The 19,741-nt window shown below is 58.0% G+C and overlaps 1 long non-coding RNA gene across 1 annotated transcript; it reads left to right on the top strand.

Annotated features, from left to right (window-relative positions):
- The first annotated feature begins 7,340 nt into the window (after positions 1 to 7,340).
- On the top strand, positions 7,341 to 9,403 carry LOC129151766 (uncharacterized). Its single transcript, XR_008558404.1, has 3 exons — positions 7,341 to 7,564; positions 8,300 to 8,398; positions 9,211 to 9,403. It is a non-coding gene; the product is annotated as an uncharacterized LOC129151766 (long non-coding RNA).
- Positions 9,404 to 19,741: the final 10,338 nt, after the last annotated feature.

The raw sequence follows: 19,741 nt of genomic DNA, 5'->3' as shown, positions 1-19,741 counted from the left end.
TGTGACCCGGGGCCAGGTACCCCCCTCTCTGACCCTCAGGTACCTGGCGGAACGTGTGACTACGATGGCTCCCCCCAGAGCGGTGAGAGGCGACACGGGAGGCTGTGCGTGCAGGTGTCAGCGTCACGGCCCTCTTCCTTCGGCCGGAGAGCCCCTCTGAGTCCAACAGCCTGCATCTCAGTCTTCTCACCGATTCGACGGGAGTTCCACGCCCAGGGCTCCCACCTGCACTCGGCGTCAGCGGGTGTTTGTTTACCCAGCACCTGCGCCATCAGGGTCCCTGCTGAGGGTGGCACACAGCCGAGGCCTTGACTGACAGGACTCCTGCCCACAGGGCTCACCGTCCAGCTCTGAGAGTGCCCGACGGGAAGGGGCCAAAACGGGAAGGAGGGAGGCCGGGAGGAGGTCAATGGGGGGAAAGGAGACACGTGTACCACTATGTGTAATACCTTAAACAATAAAAACAAACAAACGGGCAGGCAGTGGCCAGCAAAAACACAACATGCCAAGTCAGACCTGAATTTGAGATAAACCACACATGTTTGGGTGTAAGTATATCCCATTCACTATTTGGGACATCCTGATACTCAAGTTACTTCTTGCTTATCTGAAGTCCCTATCTGACTGAGTGTGCTGGGGTTTTTTATTTTATTGCTAAATCTGGCAACCCTACAAAGCAGGCGTGTCGGCTTTCAGCGGCACCCCAGCAGCTTCCACGGAGCCCCTCTCCTGAGTAACCAGACCCGCGGGCTCCGGGATGAGCAGAGGGACCCGCCCACACGATAGGCACGTAGGGTGGTCCGAGAGGCCCCTGGGCAAGGTGAGTTTCTGAGACCTGAAGCGTGGAAAGGGAGAGAAAGACACGGCATTCTAGGAAAAGGAGGAGGGGGTAGGGGACCTGGGTGAGGCAAGGCAGAGAGGCATGGGCTTCGGAGGAGAGCGCACAGGCCGGGAGGAAAGAGCAGGGCGGGCTTCGTGGAGGAGGCAGAACTGAGCCTTGAAGCAGAAGCACAAGATAGCTGGATGGAGAGGGGTGCTGAGGGCTCCAGTTTGTGAAGGGGACGGTCTCCCCTCCCCGGTAACCCAGGCGGCAGGCCCCTGCGGTATCGTCTCCCAACCTGGACACCACCTCCCACCTCCCACCTCCCACCTCTACAAGGACCTCCGGCACATGGGAGACGCACACTTGAGTGCTGAGTGAAAAGGCACGACGCAGGCGTCAAAGATGGGGTTGCGGGCGTTGAGCTGGACCATCTGACCTAGCACACAGTAGGCGCTCCGTAAATGTGCGAGTGTCCCATTAATGTCAGGTGTGCAAGGAGACCCCTGCAGAAGGGACTGGGGTGATGGACGTCAGATCCAGTGAAGGTGGGATCCCTGGGTTCCAGGCTCACGCAGTGACCTTGAGTGGCTGCTCCTTCCAGCACCCACACACACTGCCCAGACTCCGGGGTGCCTTCCTGTCCCCCAGCCTCTCCCCGCCACAGCACACCCCCATCCCGAATGACTAGGACTAGGTAACCAGAAGAGACACCACACCTCCAGACCCCTCACTGGCCTGTTCCCTGACTCACCGGCTGTGTGACCTTGGGCAGGTCACTTGCCTCTCTGAGCCTCAGCTTCCTCGCCTATAAAACAAAGGTCACGTCAGTGCCCCCTGGCGCCCGGCAGCCCTCCGGGCACTGCGGGAGGCCGATGGCCATTCTCACACTGTGCCCATTTGCTGATGTCCCGCTTCCTTCCTCCCAGGGCTGAGTCAGCTCCTGAGGATGCGGAGGGCGTGGTTTCTGCCCGTCCCAGCCAGGACCGCCGCAGCTGGCTGTGTGCACCGCGGTTCTCAGCCTGGTCCTGGGGCGGCGGCATCCGTATCGCCCAGGATCGCGCCCAGACCTGTGGACCGGACACTCGGGGCGCATCCCGCCGTCTGTGCCTTAACAGGACCCAGGTGACTCTGAGGCGCACGCAGGTGTGAGAGGCAGTGGTTCGGATCAGGAGACCCACCCCCCTCTCAGGACTCCCTAGGGCAGAACGCCTGCCACGCACGGGCGAACACACCAAATACAGGTGGAAATGGGGACGCGTTCCCCCAAAACCGTGGTCGGCAAACTGCGGCTCACGAGCCACATGCGGCTCTTTGGCCCCTTGAGTGTGGCTCTTCCACAAAATACCACGGCCTGGGCGAGTCTATTTTGAAGCAGTGGCGTTAGAAGAAGTTTAAGTTTAAAAAATTTGGCTCTCAAAAGAAATTTCAATCGCTGTACTGTTGATATTTGGCTCTGTTGACTAATGGGTTTGCCGACCACTGGCCTAAAACATCCAAGGGCCCTGGGGCCAGTGAGGACCAGGAGACGAAGAGGGTGGTGGGCAGGGCAGGGCCTTTCGTGCCACCCAGACCTGGGTTCGGGCCTCAGCTCCACCTGCACCGGCTGTGTGACTTTGGGCAAGTGGCTTCCCCTCTCTGGGCCTCCATCTCCTCCTCGGCAGAAGAGGCAGGGCAGTAGCACCGAGCAAACTTCCACTCACTTGTGTGGGAAGCCCACGCAGCCGGGGATAGGGAGATCACGCTGGGGTAGGGGACCGCAGTTCGTCGTCACTGAATGTCACGCACCAATATTGGCAGGTGCTAAACATGTAAGAACATTTTAAGTAAAGAAACTTAGAACTGAACGTTTCTATCGTGAACTCCATCTAGTCTGCAGATTGGAACCCATCCCTGCAGCTCTATTTCTGTTCGGCTCCTGGTGCAACGTCACGTGGGAGCGATGGGAAGCAAGGCTGTGACAATCGGGGGTAGCACGTGGCGATGGGCCCCGAGTCCCACACACGCTCGGCGTTTGAATCCCTGGACCCTGCCCCTCAGACCCGACAAGTGACCTCCCCTTCCTCAAAGCAGAGGGGAGGGGCCTGAGGGACCTACTCCCCGCACCAGGGCTCCCTGCACCAGGGCTCCCTGCAGACTGCCAGCATTCCGGGCACTGGGTTGGCTCCAAGAGGGGCGTGTCCATGACGGGGCGTGCCCACCTGATGGGGATGTGAAGGGAGAGACCTGGGACGGTGACCAGGACCGCATGAGGAGATGCACCCAGGTTCGTGTGGGCCTGGGGGCACCCCCTTTGCTGAGGGGAGCTGGTCACCAGAGGGAACAGCTTTAGAGGCTGCGCCTGGTCAAGGGGGCGGGGCAGTGGCCAGGGGCAGGCCAGAGCGGGCACCTGTCCCTCCTTACTCATTCATCAAGGTTGTACCACTCGTGGCCTATGTGCGGTCCCTGCCATGACCACATCCACAGCCCTGGCCCCAGGGGCTCAGAAGGGGTCAGCAAGTAACAGAGGAGGGTCAGGTGGGGCCTGGTGGGCCGGCAAGGACTCTGGACCTTCCTCTGCCTGTGATGAGAGCCCTGGAGGACGCTGAGCCAGTGAGAGACGATTGGACTTGCATTTTAAAAGGATGATTTGGGCTTCCGTGCGGAGAGGGGATGAAGGGGAAGGAGGGTGACGCAGGGAGACCGTTCATACAGGATCGGGGTGGCGGCTGGCCAGGGGGTCCCGGGGGACCTGGAGAGGGGCCAGGCTCCAGATGTGCTTCTGAATCAGATGCTGGTCTGGATGGAGATGAGAGAGGCAGGAGTCAAGGACGACTCCACGAGCTCTGACCTGAGAAGAAGCACGGGGCTTCCCTGTGCTGTGAGGCGGGCAGGCTTGTGCTCAGCAGGCAGGGAGGCACGACTTGGGACCCAACCTTGGGGGGGGTCTGGGGGCTGAGGGTTAGACCAGGGATATGCCCTTTGACTAGGAACAGAGAGAGGGCAGGGGGCTGAGGGTGTACGCAACAGAGACTAGACTGTAACCCAAGTGAGAAGAGCAGGAGTGGCGGGGGGGCGGGGGGGGGGAGCGGGGGAATACAAGGAAAAGGGGGTCAAAGATTGCAGGGGACAAAGAATTATGGGAATCAAAGTCACAGAGGGCGTGTGTGGAAAGACAGGAGGAGAAGATGCAGGAGTCAGGACATGGGAGGCTGCAGATGGAGGCTCCCGAGGGGGGAGGCCGTCGGTACTGGCGAGGCCAGGACCCAGGCGCGGCCGTGGAGGTGGCAGGGAGGGAGGGGCTGAAATGTCTCTGGAGGACAGGATTTCAGAAAACAGCAAGGAGAGGGCCGGTGAGGGGAGGACGAGTTCAGAGTGGCCCTGCCCATCAGGGGTTTCTGCCGATTCTGCAGTGGGGGCTCGGGGAGGGGAGGCAGGGGCGGGTGGGGAATGTTCCTGGGGCCGGACTGGAGGCCTCGGTGCAGACGGCCCTCTGTCCCACTGAGCAAGGACATCCCTTGATGGTGGCTTCAGGCAAAGGCAGTCTTCCAAGTTGTATTTTTTCAAATTGTAAAACCCATCTAACACAACATTTACCACCGTAACCATCTCGGAGTGCACAGTTAACTGCCATGCAGTATGCTCACACTGCTGTGCCCCCGCCACCACCATCCGTCTCCAGAATCCTTCATCTTCCCCAACCGTCTCCTTTATACCGCAGCCTCCCGTTCTCCCCTCTCCCAGCCCTGACGACCCCCATTCCACCTTCTAATTCGGTAAATCGGACTATTCTAGGCACTTCCTGTAAGTAGAATCGTGCTGTGTTTGCGCGATCCTGGGGGTACAAATACCTCTCCCAGACCCCGCTTTCAATTCTTTGGGTGAAGACCCAGAAGTGGGGCTGCTGGGCCATACGGTCATTCGAGGTGTGGCCTGTTGAGGAGCCGCCCCTCGGTTCCCACGGCAGCTGCCATTTTGCATCCCCACCCGCAATGCACAAGGTTCCAGAGTCTGCGCATCCTCGCCAACACCTGTCGTTCCGTTCATTGGATAGTAGCTCGTTGTCTATCGTCATCTCACTCGGTGAGGCCCAGGCATCCTGGGGGGGAGGGGCCGCTGGGGAAGAGCAAGAAACCCGCCAGCTGGGCGGGGTCGGGGCAGAAACCGCAGGGACACGTCTGGCTGAGGTGCAGGAGAGTCATCAGAGACAAGGCTGGCAATGTGGCAGGTGAGACCGACCCGGAGGGCCTGGGATGCCCGGGAGGAGCCTGGATGTCCCTCAAGAGGCGATGCATGAAGAGCTCCTGCAAGGCTCTGAGTAGAAGGTGTTGGGAACACGGACAGGGACACAGATCGATCCTTGGATGAAGGTAGGAGGGGGCTGGAGGGAAAGAGGTCGGTGGGGAAGCCAGGTTAGAGATGTTTAGACCAGGAAGAGGAGAGAGAGCGGGGACCCGGCTCAGGGACGCCGCCACCATCAGCCCGAACTGCAGCGAAGCTCCCGTGGGCGCAGCCCCAGGCCAAGCAAGCCCTTTGCCTCCATCATCTCCCTGCAGCTGGTCAGGTGGGTACATGGCCGACCCAGTTTACAGATGAGAAGACTGAGGCTCAGAGACCGTAACTTGCCCAAGGTCTCCAAGCCAATAAATAGCAGAGCCGTGACTCAAGCTCCAATCTGTTTCCCATAACTCCGCAGGCGTTTACGGAGCACACACTGGGGGCTGTTTGATGCCAAATTCATTGCTCTTAACAGCTACTCTACACCAGCTCAACGAGCGGTCACCTTCCGCGCCGCTCTGAGACATGATGCATGAAGGTAATTCACCAGGACGTGAAGAAATCGGAGAACAATCGGAAATTGGAGAAATTGGCTAACCCGTGGGAGCTGCATTAGCATCCACGCGCAGACTCACCCAACACAGAATCCGCCGGGCCTGGAAGGGTTCATTGCCAAGGCGATAAAGGAGAGGGGAGTCCCAGGAAATTACCACCATCTGCAGCCTCCCTCCCCAGCAGGCGCGTTGATGGTTCCTGACGACGGGGATCTGCAGGGAAGGAGAGTCTGGCCAAGGCTTCAATCACAGGCAATTGCAACTTTTGTAGGTCAAAGTGGCCGGATTTTGCTGGCAAGTTCCCATGGTTCAACCTAATACAAAGCCATTAGCGATGCCACCAACCATGGGCGGCCACGGGAGGATAAATATGTGGAACAGGCGCGATCTATCCACTGACCTGAGCATCCCAGCCCAGGCCCCCCGCTGGACACAGAGGGAAGGGGGGTGGCCGTTCTAGCATCACACTTGGGGGTGCATAGCTTGTTATAGGATGGCTGGGTGCTGAGATCCCCCCACAATTCCTTGGGTCTCATTTTCTCAAGCACCAAAACAACCAGCTTGATAAGCCTTCGCTTCCTGCACGCGCCAGAGAAGGAGGGTTTAAAGCTGGGGGATCAAGGTCAAGGCTGGGAAGAAGCCCGCGGCGTAAACCAGGACCCTGAGCTCTCAGGTGAGAAAAGACGCCCGCGGACCGGACTTCTGGAGCAGGGAGCGCCGGCGGGACTGGCTGAGAACCTCTCCCACCCAGCTTCCCACGGCAATTCTTTATTGTTGTTTCTTCCCTTCAAAATACAGAAGGCGGGCGTGGGGGGCCCCTGCTCGCAGGAGGGGCGCAGGCCTCTCTCCCCCCCGCCCGGGCCGCACCGGCCCCTCCGCCGGCTTCGTCCCCCGCCTCCCCCGGCCCTTTGTCTGGCTCCCGCGCTGCCGCGCACATGGTCCCCTGTCAAATTCCGAGCGGCTCCGGGGGACACGTGTCGGGAAGCTGGCAGCTCAGCCAGCCCCGCGTAACCATGGAAACGGCAGCCAATGGGAGGCCCGCACGGTCTGCGGGGGCGGGGCCGAGCGAGGCCGGAGCTGGAGGGCGGGGCGGGGCGGGGCCGCAACGTCAGAAAACCGAGGGCGGGGCCGGGTCACGAGGGCGGGACCCTGGAGGGTCCGCAGCGCCCCGGGTGCTCTCGCCATCGCCTGAACCGCGCAGTGCAGCGTTTCCTTGTCGCCCCTGGGGTTTCCTTCGCCTTTAAGAACAAGGTTAAGATTCCGGAGCCCAGCAGGTGTGGGTTCAGGTCCCGCCGGAGCACTTAGCCCGGTGCCTGTACAAGTCACTGCACCTCCGGTGCCTCGGTTTCTTCATCTGCTAAACGGAGTCGCTGCACAGCCCCAGTGAGATGACAAGCACTGCGCCCGAGCCTGCCGACAGACCTTAAAGAAATGAACATGCAAACACACACGCCAACGAGCAGCAGTGACCCCGTGACAACGCGTGACCCTGACCTTCCAGGAGGGAGGACCCACCTGGGTGTGAAGAGTCTGCCCTGTCCGTCGGAGGCTCCTCGTGTGATGAACTCGGACTGATGTGCCCAAGGCCGGTCTCAACGCTGGCCTCAGTGTGCCTGTCAACAGAATGGGAAGGTGGCCCAGGAGTCCGTCAGGATTCCGGTTTCCTGGAGGCGGACACCGAGCTGAGCACCCCCAGGAGGAGGGGCAGGAAGGAAGGAAGGTTAGGTGCCAAGAGCGAGTGGCAAGAAACGCGGTCTGGGCACTGCTGCCAACCGCTCCGGTGACCCACACAGTGTTTGTGCCTCTCTGGGCAAGAGTGTCTTGTAAAACAGTGAGGATGGTACCTGCCGGCCTCCCACTCGGGATGGTGGAGAATACGAAATGAGGAAACCGATTCTCCGAAAACCTGCTGGTTCCAGGGAAGTGGGAAGAGGTCAGTGGAAGCAGAAACAGTGGCAAACTGCTGGGAGAGACCCAGCTCCTCCCTCCCGGCCTCCCCCGGGCTCGGCACGGGGCCTGGGACAGACCTCCCCTAGCCAGCAGCATTGATTAGCAGGAATGTTTCTTTCCCTTGTATGAAGAAGTGAAAAACGCAGTCATTCATTCATTCAGCAACGTCTCCCGTGGGTCTGCGGTGTGCCAGCTGCTTGCTAGGTCCTGGGGCGACAGGAGTGGACAGAGCACAGCCCCTGCCCCGAAAGATGTCCCCATCTGGCTGGGCAGACAGACATTAAAGAAAGAAACATGCAAACAGACACGTGGCCACAAACATCCATGAATGTCCCGAGAGGAAACGCAGGAGCTGAGAGAATGAAGGGAATCAACTACGCGCGTGGGGGAGAGCAGGCAGGGTGGGCCTCCCTGAGGAAGTGGCATTTCACAGGGGCCCGAGGATGGAGCAGGAGTCAGCCGTGAGGAGAGGAAAGGTGTTCCAGGCAAAGGGAACAGCGTGCGGGCGACCTGAGGCTTTGGGCATTCTCGGAAGGAGAGGGTCTCTGTGGCCCAGAGGCCATCGAGGGAGGAGGCCCGGCTGAGGACTGGGTTTTAGAAAATGACCACAAAATAGGCTCCCGGGGACTCACAGTGAAACACACCTCCCGTTTTCCCAGGTTATCCCCTTGGTTCGGCTCTTCCTAGATCTGGTCCCACCTGCCTCTGCCTTTTCCAGGCTGAAGGCACTGGATCACGCGGAATCACATTGCTCAGAGCGCTCCACTGACTGTGACATAAAGGAGACGCACGCTTGTGGGAAGATTTTGACACAAAGGTTAGAATTAGGGTTGGGTTTGGGTTTGGGGTTAGGATTGGGTTAGGAGCTATGGTTGAGCTCTGGGTTAGATGTTGAGTTTTAGTTAGGGTTGGGTTTGGATTTGGAGTTAGGATTGGGTTTGGATTTGGAGTTAGGGTTGGGTTTGGGGTTATGGTTGGGTTTGGGGTTAGATGTCAAGTTTTCAGTTAGGGTTGGGTTTGGGTTTGGAGTTAGGGTTGGGTTTGGATTTGGAGTTAGGGTTGGGTTTGGGGTTATGGTTGGGTTTGGGGTTAGATGTCGAGTTTTCAGTTAGGGTTGGGTTTGGGTTTGGGGTTAGGGTTGGATTTGGGGCTATGGTTGAGCTCTGGGTTAGATGTTGAGTTTTGGTTAGGGTTGGGTTTGGGGCTATAGTTGGGTTTGGGTTAGATGTTGAGTTTTTAGGGTTGGGGTTTGGATTTGGAGTTAGGGTTGGGTTTGGGTTAAGGGTATTGAGTTTGGGCTAGGACAGGGTTGAGGTTCGATGAGGGTTAGTGTTGGGTTCAAGATTAGGGTTGGCATTGGGCTGAGGGTTGGGCTGAGGGTTGGTGTTGGTTAGGGTTTGGATTGCACACTGGAGCTCCATTAAATATACACCAGCCCCCACAGACAGTCGTGCATAGTAGGTGCCCAGTGAACGTTTTTAATGGATTAATCTGCGGTTTGTTGTGAACCCGAGAGACAGTGGCCGGGCAGCGCCATTTCCCGGGGCTCTGGCTATCTGTCTGTGTTTCGCTGAGTGTGAACAGACTGGCCACACTCACCGGGCACTAACTCTACACCCTTCTCTCCAGGACCGCACTAGAATCATTCCAATGCGGGAACCAAGAGGGGAGCCGTCCGTGCGTGCTGAGGCCGGTGACCGAGGCGTGGGAACAGAGAGCCCAGGAGACCCAACACGTGGAAACAGCCAGGTGTGGGGCGGGGTGGGTTCCGGCCGAAGTCACAGCGGGGCCGTGGAACAAGGTCAGGCCGGAAGGTGAGGTTAGATGAGGAGGTGGGGAAGGCAAAGGGGAGAGATGACCAGTAAAGCTAAAAAACGGGGCCGACAGCTCACGGAAGGCCTTGTAAGCCATACACATGCCACCGAGGGGCTCCGGGGGCCGTGTGGCCCTGGCCCTCGAGGGCCTCATTAGAAGAAGCGTGGGACAGCAACCACAAATCAGTCGTGGGTACTTCCAACAGGTTTTGTCTTGCAAAGAATATCTAGGAGGGTCCGACGGCCGACCCTCAGCAATGCTGCTCAGTGCCCTGCCCTCTCCCTCCAGCGCTCGGGCCCCAGGCCCCAGGCCCCAGGCCCCACGCCCACTCGGGGCCCTCCCCTGCAGCCCCGCACGTGGCTTTCCTGCCCTCTCTCTGCTCACTCAGTTCCTCATTATACAGCCCGAGTCAGCCTCAGGGACCCCAGCTCTCTGTGTCCTCTCTGCTCTCCCCACATTGCGTAGCCCCCTGCCCCTCTGCAGTCCTGCCCCCTCGGGACCAGAGCGGGAGAGAGCTCTCCGCAGGGGGCAGAGGGAGAGCTGACCAGGCAAGGCCGGGGTCCCTTTGGGGAGGCCTCGGGGTGGGTGAGGGGATGCTTGCCTCTGCCACAGTGTGAGACTCCACGGTCTCCAGTGGGCAGCGGGAGCCGGGGGAGGTCTGCGCTGGCCCGTGAAGCTCCTCAGAAGCAGGGCTGTGTGTTTGTGGGTGACCCCGCCAGCACCGAGGAGATCCTGGTCAAACACGTGATGAGCAGAGGTCTGAGGTGTGGACGGGTGGACGGATGGACGGGTGGATTGCTGAACTGCAGGAGCGTTCTGGACTTTCACGCAGGCCTCAAGGACTCCAGGACAACACACCCTCAGCACAGCTTCTCTCAGTCCTCACTTTTGAGCCTGCCAGTCGCAGACCAGTCAACAGTGACCTCCAGGCCCGAGGGGGGCGGGGGGCCAGGCTCCTCCCCCCGCAGTGCCGCGTCTGGCCACCGGTCTGCTGGGAATGGCCGTGCTCCCCTGGGCCAGACCCCCGCGCACGGGAAACCTCCCCGCGCTCTGGCTCTGGCTGTAATCCTGGCTTCCAGCAGCACATAAAAATAGCTCCAAGGACGTCCAGGGGGCGGGAGGGGGGCCTGGTCCCAGCTTCCAGAACTAGATACACAGGACTCCCATCTCTCCCTCTCCCAGGGCCTCCGGCGCCCGTATGACTCCGATTCGAACCTGGGTCTGAACCTGTGTATGAGCCACAGGGAGAGCGCCCAGCCAGCGCCCCATCACCCTGCTGAGGCCGAGGCCGAGGTGAGGTCCTGTGGGAAACCGCCGAGGCCACCCCACCGCCAGCTCGGAGCGGGACTCCTGCAGGGCCAGCCCAGGAGGGAAGGACGGAACCCAGGGAGCAGGGAGCCGGCAGGGCAGGGGGTGGGTGGGGAGGGGGCTGCCCAGCGCAGGGTGCTTGTGAGCCTCTGCCCAGGTCTCCAGTGCTTTCATTCCCCCAAACAAGGGTGATGCAAATGTGTGACCAAGCCAGCCCCTGCAGAGCCTTGCCTGCCCAGCTGGGGCTGATGAGACCCCAGGGGCAGGTGGGGGGGCTGATGAGACCCCCAGGCGGGTGGGGGAGGGAGAGGGGAAGCACTTTAGGAACAGGCACATTAGGATCACAGACGGTTGGAGGCTCCATGCACGCATCATCCGGAATCCTCACACCCCATGGAGGATTATCACCGTCTGTCCCCATCATACAGATGAGCAAAGCGAGGCACAGAGAGGGAAGTGACCCACCACGCAGCACGCAGGGCACACAGCGGGCGGGGCAGAGTCAGGATCTGAACCCAGCCCTGTGCTCCCGGCCCCTGCACTAACCGGATGGGCTGAAGGTGGACGCTAAGGGCCGGGGTCAATTTTCTTCCCGGCCTCCCAAAGGCCCCAAAATAGACCTGCTTTCCTGGCGAAGGTCTCCTCCCCTCAGCTCTGCAAATACCCGCGTTCCCAGGCCACGCCCAGGGCGGGTGCGCAGGAGCCCGGTGCCCGGCAGGACCTATTTCTGGCTGCAGCCCGGGGCCGGCCACAAGCGGCCTTCTGTGGTGGCCCTGGCCACAGCCCACAGCCGAGACCGAGGCTCTGGCCCAGCCTCCAAAGGGCCCATTGTCCGGCTGCCTGGGCCGCCGAGCTGGCTCCTGGACGCTTGGAGTCAGGGCAGAGGGTGACCGAGGGCAGGGTGGACTGAGGGGCCTGTGTGGGAGCCGCAGCCCAAAGGACGCCCAGAGGCCACTGTGCTGCTCGAGAAAGAAAACAGACTCCCCCTCGGGTCGGGCCTCAGGATGGCCTCAGATGGGCCCCAAGGTGACACGCACACACACATGCACACGCACACACACGCACACACACTGTAGAGGCGACAAATGCTAGGACAGCCACCCCAGGAAAACAAGGAGGTGACAGCCAAGGTTCGGAGCCAACTAGTTTGGGATTCTAATACTGACTCTCCAGTGCTGGCCGAGAGACCTGGGCAGTTCATGCCGCCTCTCTGAGCCTCAGTCTCCTCATCTGCAAAATGGGACGGACACCACTCCCATTTCACAGATGTGCAATCCCAGCTCCAGAGAAGTGGCCTGCCGGACGCCACACACGCAGGGTTTTTTTTAAACATGAAAAAGGTTTTGATTAGGAATATTTTCAAAAACACACAGAAGTAAATAGATGATAATATATTACCATATCCCATCATTGAAATCAATAACCATTGAGATTTGCCACGCCAGCTTTATCTGTCCCGTCGCAGCAGATTTAAAGCCAATCCTGACACGTCATTGCGTCTCCCACACTTCAGTTTCCCTCCAAGTTCACGGACGTGTTCTAACAACCACAGCGCCCTCAGTGTACCTGGCGAAATCAACGGCCAGCCGGGCCGTCACCTACCTCCCAGCGCAGAACCCAGTCTCCTTGCTGTCCTCTCAATGCCGTTTCCAGGCGATGGTTTGGTTGGGGTCCATGTAAGATCTACACGTGACATTCGGTTGTTACGTCCCGTTACACTTTTAAAATTTTACCTTCATGCCACTGACGTGGTGAAGAAACCGAGCCAGCCGTGCCGCTGAATGTCCCACCCTGGACTTGTCTGTGTGCTTCCAACTGGTGTCACTCCGCTTGTTTCTCTATCCCTACACTTCCTGTGGACTGGAAATTGGGCGCCTTCCTTTTAAAAGAACTGTTTCGCTGAGATATAGTAATTCACGTACCATAAAATCCACCCTTTCAAAGGGTGCGGTTCGATGGTTTTTAGTATATTCACAGAGTTGTGCGACTATGATGTCCATACCCAACTTCAGAACACGTCCTCACTCCGAAAAGGGGCCCTGTACCCACCAGCAGACACCCCCGTTCTGCCCTCCCCCAACCCCCGGCAACCACTCACCTGCTTCTCTCTCTGGATTTGCCTAGTCTGGATATCTCATATGAAGGAATCATAAAATATGTGGGTGTTTGTGACTGGCTGCTTTTACTCAGCATAATATTTCCAAGGTCCGTCCATGTTACAGCATGCGTCGGCACTGCGTTGCTTTTGATTGCCAACTCATGTTCCGTTGAATGAGTGTACCACACTTTGTCTGTTCCTGAGAGTAACCTGGACTCTTTGGGTTGGGCTTTGCATAGAATCCTATCTAATAAAAGAGTAATATGCAAATTGACTGTACCTCTGCTACATCCACAAGCCACGCCCACCAGCCAATCAGGTATGAATTGCCAATCAGGATATCCAATGCTTACCCATTCATCAGTTGATGGACATTGAAACTGTTCTCATGTATTAGCTCTTCTGAATAATGCTACTGTGAACAGTTGTGTCCAAGTGTCTGTGTGACTATATGGTTTTAATTCTCTGGGGTAGAGAATTGGTGGGTCATGTGTTTAACACGGTGAGGAGGCACGTTTTCCAAAGTTACTGCGCCAGTTTACAATCCCACCAGCACTGTATGAGGGTCCAGTTTCTCTCCCTCGCCAATACTTGTGTGTTTTTTTTGTTTGTTTGTTTTTAATTTCTTTATTGATTAAGGTATCACATATTTGTCATCAACCCCCTCCCCCCGTTCCCTTCCCAATCCCCTCCACACGCAAGCCCCCCTCCCCCTGTTGTCCATGATCACTGGTTAGGCTCATATGCAAGCACACAAGTCCTTTGGTTGATCTATCTCCCTTGTCCCCACCCTCCCCTACCTTCCCTCTGAGGTCTGACAGTCTGATGGATGCTGTTCTTGTTCTTCAGTCTATGTTGTTCATCTTTTCCCCTAGATGAGTGAGCTCATGTGATACTAGGAATACACTTATAGGAACTGAAAATGAGACAAGCAATAATGGTTATGCTGAGAGGCAAATGAATCAGTCTATAGTGAGTTTCTTTCTGGGCCAACAGTTCTTTTGAGTCCCGGTTTCTATGTCCAACAGTTGTTAATGTGTTCATAACAGCAATGATATTTCAGTTCTGGATGGTGGACAAATGGTGGTATTGCAGGTCCGACCCTCTCTGGTTTGGTCCTGGGCAATCTGCAGTGACGCATATCTGCTGACTGCTAGTATGGCAAGGCATCGTCAGCGTCTTCCATCTCTGGACTGTTTCTCTTCTGACTTCATGGCTGGAGCACTCCTGTCAATTCCTCTCTGTTGCAGGAATCCACATGTCTCGGAGTTGTTTTCTGAAAATATACAAACATATTCTCGAGCCAATACTTGTTATTGTCCATCTTTAAAAATGTTAGCCATCCTGGTGGGGATGCAGTGAGATCTCATTGTGGCTTTGAGTTGCATTACCCTAATGACTAGTGGCGTTCAGCATTGTTTCATATGTTCGTTGCCATCTGTATGTCTTCTTCGGAAGAACATCTGTTCAATCCTTTGCCCACCTTTCAGTTAGGTCATGTGTCTTTTATCATTGGGTTGTAAGAGTTCTCTATCTATTCCAGACACAAATCCCTTATCGGATATGTGATTAACAAAGTTTGTCTCTCATTTGGTGGGCTGCCTTTTCATTTTCTTGGTGTCCTTTGAAGCACAACGTAATAAATGTTGAAGGAGCCCCATTGATCCATTTATTCTTTTGTCTCTGTGCTTTTAGTGTGATATGCCTAATTCAAGGTCACAAAAATTTACTCCTATGTTTTATTCTAAGAGGTTTGTAGTTTTAGTTCTTACAGTTAAGCCTATGATTCATTTCAAGTTAACTTTTGTATATGGTATGAGGTAGGGATCCAGCTTCATTCTATCCAGTTGTCCACACCATTTGTTGAAAAGACTATTCTTTCCCCATTGACTGGTCTTGGAAGCCTCGTCAAGAGTTAATTTAACATAGATGTATGGGTTTACTTCTAGAGTCCCAGTTTTATTCCTTTGATCTTCTTTGTTCTTAGGTCAGTGCCACACAGTCTCAATTCCTTTGGCCGTGTAGTGAGTTTGGAAGTTGGAAGGCATGAGTTCTCCAATTTTGTTCTTCTTTTTCGAGATCACTTGGTTATTCAGAGTCTCTCACATGTCTGTGTAAACTTTAGGATCAGCTTGTCAATTTCTGCTAAAATGCCAATTGGAATTTTGATAGGGGTGGCATTAAACCTATAGATCACTTTGGTTGGCATTGCCACCGTTAACGACATTGTCTTTTAATCCGTGAGCATGGGTTAGAAATGTTCACCCGTTTGTTTAGGTCTTCTTTTAATTCCTTTTAACAACATTTTATAGTTTTCAGTATGCAAATCTTGCAGTTGTTTTGTTACATTTATTCTGAAGCATTTTATTCTTTTGGATGCAAATGTAAATGCAATTACTTTCTTATAATTTCATTTTCAGAATGTTCGTTGCAACTGTATAGAAATACAACTGATTTCTGTATGGTGATCTTATATCTGCAACCTTGCTCATTTACTCAGTTTTTCAGTGGATCCCTTCTAGTTTCCTAGAAACAAGATTGTGTCATCTGCACACGGACAGAGGTTTACTTTTGCTTCCTAAAGGGCTTCTATTTCTTTTTCTTGCCTAACTGCCCGGTCTAGAACCTCCAGGACAATACCGAATAGGAGTGGTGAGAGCGGGCATCCCGGGCTTGCTCCCCACCGTAGAGGGGAAGCTTTCAGTCCTCGCCATTCAGTGTGGTGCTAGCGGTGGGCTTTTCATAGACGTGCACAGGCAGGGCTTCAACCTGGGCCTCCAGAACCCTGACTTTCTTGCCAACCTAGGAGCTAAGAGGCGTGGCCTGGTCAGGGAGGCCTGCAGGGAGGAGGGGCCAAGAGTTGTCAATCCTCCTGGAAGGTCTGGATGCTTTGGGATGAGTTGAGCAGGGAATGCCAAGCCCCACTGCTAGTAAGCCCTGGCCCCATCTCCCCTGCAGCCACAGACAGCCCTCCACCAGGCAGAACGAGTGAGAGAAACCGGTATCATAGCCCCCCAACCCCATCATTGCTCAGTCCCTCACCACGCCTGCCTTTCATCCTGCTCTGAGGCAGATGCCCTCGGGCAAAGGAAGCGGGGGGGGGGGGGGGGGGGGGGCAGGTGACCTCCGCCCAGGGAGGAGGGAGGAAATGGACAAAAGAAGTCAGCCAGGTGGAAAGTCAAGGGCACAGACGTGGGAGCTGGACTTCTGGGTTCCAGCCTGCCCCTCCCCCACAGCGTGCACCAACAGGGTGGCCTCGGCCAAGTCACCCCAGCTCCCTGCGTGTGAGTGTTCCCGACTAAAATAAAAACGGGGCCACGGTGAGGGTGACAGTCAGTCTGGTCAGGAGCTCAGACAGCACAAGGCGGAGTCTGGTGCTCCGTGCGGTCTGGTGAGTATCGCCTTCATTGTTGTCGTTGTTACTCTCGCTGCCATTGCCGCTGCTGCTGCCGGCAGGGGGAGGCTCTCCCAGCACCCCGCCTTTCTGAACGTGGAGCCTTGGTTTGGTGACCCCCGCCCCAGGGGCCCCAGAACTCCTGGGTTCCTGTTCACGCTACACCCCATCCGGGACCCAGCTCCAGAGAGGGAGCCCCCACTCCCTCCTCCTCCAGAGCAAGAGCCTTACCAGCTCAGAAGGCCCCCGGGACCCCGGTGGGGCCCATGCCAGGCACCCCAGAGATGCCGCCTCGTGAAACGCTCACCACGTTCGGAAAGAACAATCGTTCCTGTCCCCATTTCACAGGAAAGTGAGCTCAGGGGAGTTCAGCAGCCATCTAAGGAGGAATGGCTCCTAAGAACGGGAGGCGGGATTTGAACCTGGTTACGGATTTGAACCGGGCTCCACCCCCCTCCCCAGCCACAGGCCAAGGTGGAACGTTCAAGAAGTCACCTTGGGACAGGAGGAGGGAGCCAGGTGGACATCCAAAGGAGCCCGAGGTGGGAGCAAAGCAGAGCCATATTGGGCCTTAAGGATCTAAGTTTGACCCCAACACCCACAGAGACCCTGCCCCGGGTGCTCTCGGGGGCCACAGGGCCCTCTGGGGACCTCCGGGGGCCCAGGCTGCTCTGTAGCCAGCCCACGGGCCCTGGAGCAGCCGGACAGCCCGCGTCCGGTCCTGTCTGCCCATCCTTCAACCACTCGGAGCCACAGCCCAGAAGTTAGCACTGCTTATGCTCAGCTCCTCTGTAAGTGTGGGCAGCAGGGAATTCGCTGTGAATCTTAATTCTGCCCAAACAGGGGACCAGCTCTGGGTCCTACAGAGCTGACCCCCCCTCCCCCCGCCCCTCTCCCCATCTGCTGGTGGTGAGGGCTGTTCTTCCTGGGCCGGCATTCACTGCTTGTTTTCCCCCAACAAAGTCAACCACCTCGGGAGGTGGGGGTGGCGGTTCCTAGGCAACAAAACAATGGCTGAACACAGCGACTCTAACCCTATTCCTCCGTCTGGTAACCCTCCCATCCCGCATTCAGCAGGCTGACTGCCGAGCTGTGCCAGGCGTGGTGGGACTCGGGACTCGGGGTGGGTGGCACGAGCCACCATCTTTCAGCCCCGACCCCGTGCCGGGAGCGGCGTGCCCAGGGCTCGCAGGCCCGGTCGCTCGGAACGCTCAGCCAACCCCAGGAAGTCCGCTGCAGCACGACTTCATGCACAAATGTGTTTCTTTCTCCAAAAAATATGCCTCGAGCAGCTGCTAAGGGCCCGGCCCTGGTGAGGGGGCGGATGCGCCAGGATGACAAAGATCCCCGGTCCCTGCCTCCTGGAAGGTTCTCTCGGTAGGAGAGGCAGCCGCGGAGGAAGCGAAGAAAGACAGGGAGGGAGGAGAGGGGGTCCGAGAAGGCAGACACACTGTGGGTGACCACACAGAACAGCCAGCACCAGGAGGGACCCACTTTAAGGACCCTGATGGGGAGGGAGTCTCCGAGGAGGCCTCGGGCTGAGGACCAGCCACGCGGAGCACCTGGAAAAGCATGTCAGGGGGTGGGAGCACCAGCGCGCAGCCCCGAGGTGGGGGCCAGACGGAAGGCCGGCGTGGCTGGGGTGCTGGGCAGGGGTGTGGGGCAGGGGCAGTGAGGCCAGGAGGGTCAGGCCGGAGCCTGCAGGGCGGGAGCCCAGGCTGAAAGCAGGCCGGGGACAGAGGCCACTGGGGGTGCAGGAGGGCTCGGCGCGCCCTGGTGTCCGCTCCACACCGTCGCTCAGGCCGCTGTGTGGGGTGATGGTGGCCACAGGATGGAGAGATGTGGACCCACGCGGATAGAACCCACAGGCTGAGGTCTGAATGTGCGGGGAGAGGACAGAGAGGAAGCGGGGTGCCCCCAGGTCTCCGTCTGGAGGGACAGCTCAGTCTCAGAACGTCGGCTCCAATGTTCCGTCTCTCCTTCCGGGGGTGCTGCCGCGGCTCCGGGCCTGTGCGCCCGACAGACGACGGGCCAGCTGGAGGGGCAGCAAGCCCTCCCCTCGGACCCGCTCCTGCTGCCCCGCCTGCGGGGGGAGGGGAGAGGAAACATGGCTTCTGTCCACCCACTGGCTGCCTGACCTCGGGCCGCTGCCTGACCTTGGGCATCCACGGGGCTTCTCTGGACAAGGGCCGGTAACCCGACGCGCCCCATCCCGCCCTCCGCGAGGGAGACCGGCGTGAGAGGCAGAGGAAGCGCTCCGTCTATTTCACAGCCCTTGGCCGCGGGCACGGATGCCGCCCGGCCCGCAGGTTCCCGTGGGAGCCGCTTCCCTCTTCCACGCACACCCACGCCGCCGCGGGGCCCTCCAGAGCCCAGTGGGGCCCGTCCGTTCTCGTCTCGCTGGAAGGGACGGAGGCACAGTTGCAACATGGTCAGCCTGAAGCCTCGCCAACATCGGGGTGGGGGTGAACCCCACTCACACTCCGGGCAGACACCACTGAGCTCCCGCTGCGTCCAGGGTCCCGCACGGACGGTGGCATTTCAGCCCCACGAGAGCCCCGCCCTGAGGCTTCATGGCGTTCGCTCTGATGGGTGGAAGGCGGGCCCCGGGCACTGTCCACGGCCCTGGGTCAGACAGGAAGGAGCCGAAGGTCCCCCGAGCTTAAGACAAACGGAAGGCGGTCATTCACTCCTCTCCCACACGCCCAGCACGGACCAGGCACGTTCCAGGCCAGGGGTCCTCAAACTTTTTAAACAGGGGGCCAGTTCACTGTCCCTCAGACCGTTGGAGGGCCGGACTATAGTTTAAAAAAAACTCTGAACAAATTCCTATGCACACTGCACATATCTTATTTTGAAGTAAAAAAACAAAACGGCAAAAACACCCGCATGTGGCCCGCGGGCCGTAGTGTGAGGACGCCTGCTCTAGGCTCCGAGGAACCAACCACACAAGCTCCCTGCCTCGGGGCTCCCACCCCGTGGGGAGAGGACGGCCGGTGAGGACACGTCAGACGCCCAGAGTCCTGTGTCCGAGCTCCCGCCGAGGGGACAGGGCAGCCAGCACGCGGTGGCTGCTGCTGCTCAGAGCTCAGGCCCACCTGCGTCTACTGCTCCCTCCTCCCTCGTACCCTGATCCAAGGAGGGCGGAACGCTAAGGGGCTTGATCCAACGCAGGTGGGCCTCGGAGCCCTCCCTCCAGCCCGGCCGGCCTCCCTCCTCTGGAGGAAGCGGAGGAGTCACTTTCTATGCGAGTCCCACCCGATCAGACACCCGGCTGCACTTTGAAGGAAATTAATTCCAAGGTTCGACCAAGTGCCTGGGGGTTAGCCTTCCTGGGAAGCTGCCGGGAAGGGAGTGAGGCCTGTGTACTCCTCAGACCCCGAGGCCCAGTGTCCCTGGAGGCGGGGGGTCCGGGAGGGGCCCCAGCGGTCATCGCTCGCCCCTAGGTCTCAGCCACCTCCACGGAAGCCCCACACGTACCGGATTCCTCGTTGTCCTGCCCGCTGTGTCCCAGGTCAGACGGTTCCTCCGCCAGGGCCCCTCAC

This window comes from Eptesicus fuscus, chromosome 15 (genome assembly GCF_027574615.1).
Source record: "Eptesicus fuscus isolate TK198812 chromosome 15, DD_ASM_mEF_20220401, whole genome shotgun sequence".
Lineage (NCBI taxonomy): Eukaryota > Metazoa > Chordata > Mammalia > Chiroptera > Vespertilionidae > Eptesicus > Eptesicus fuscus.
This window is presented reverse-complemented; position numbering and strand designations above follow the sequence as displayed.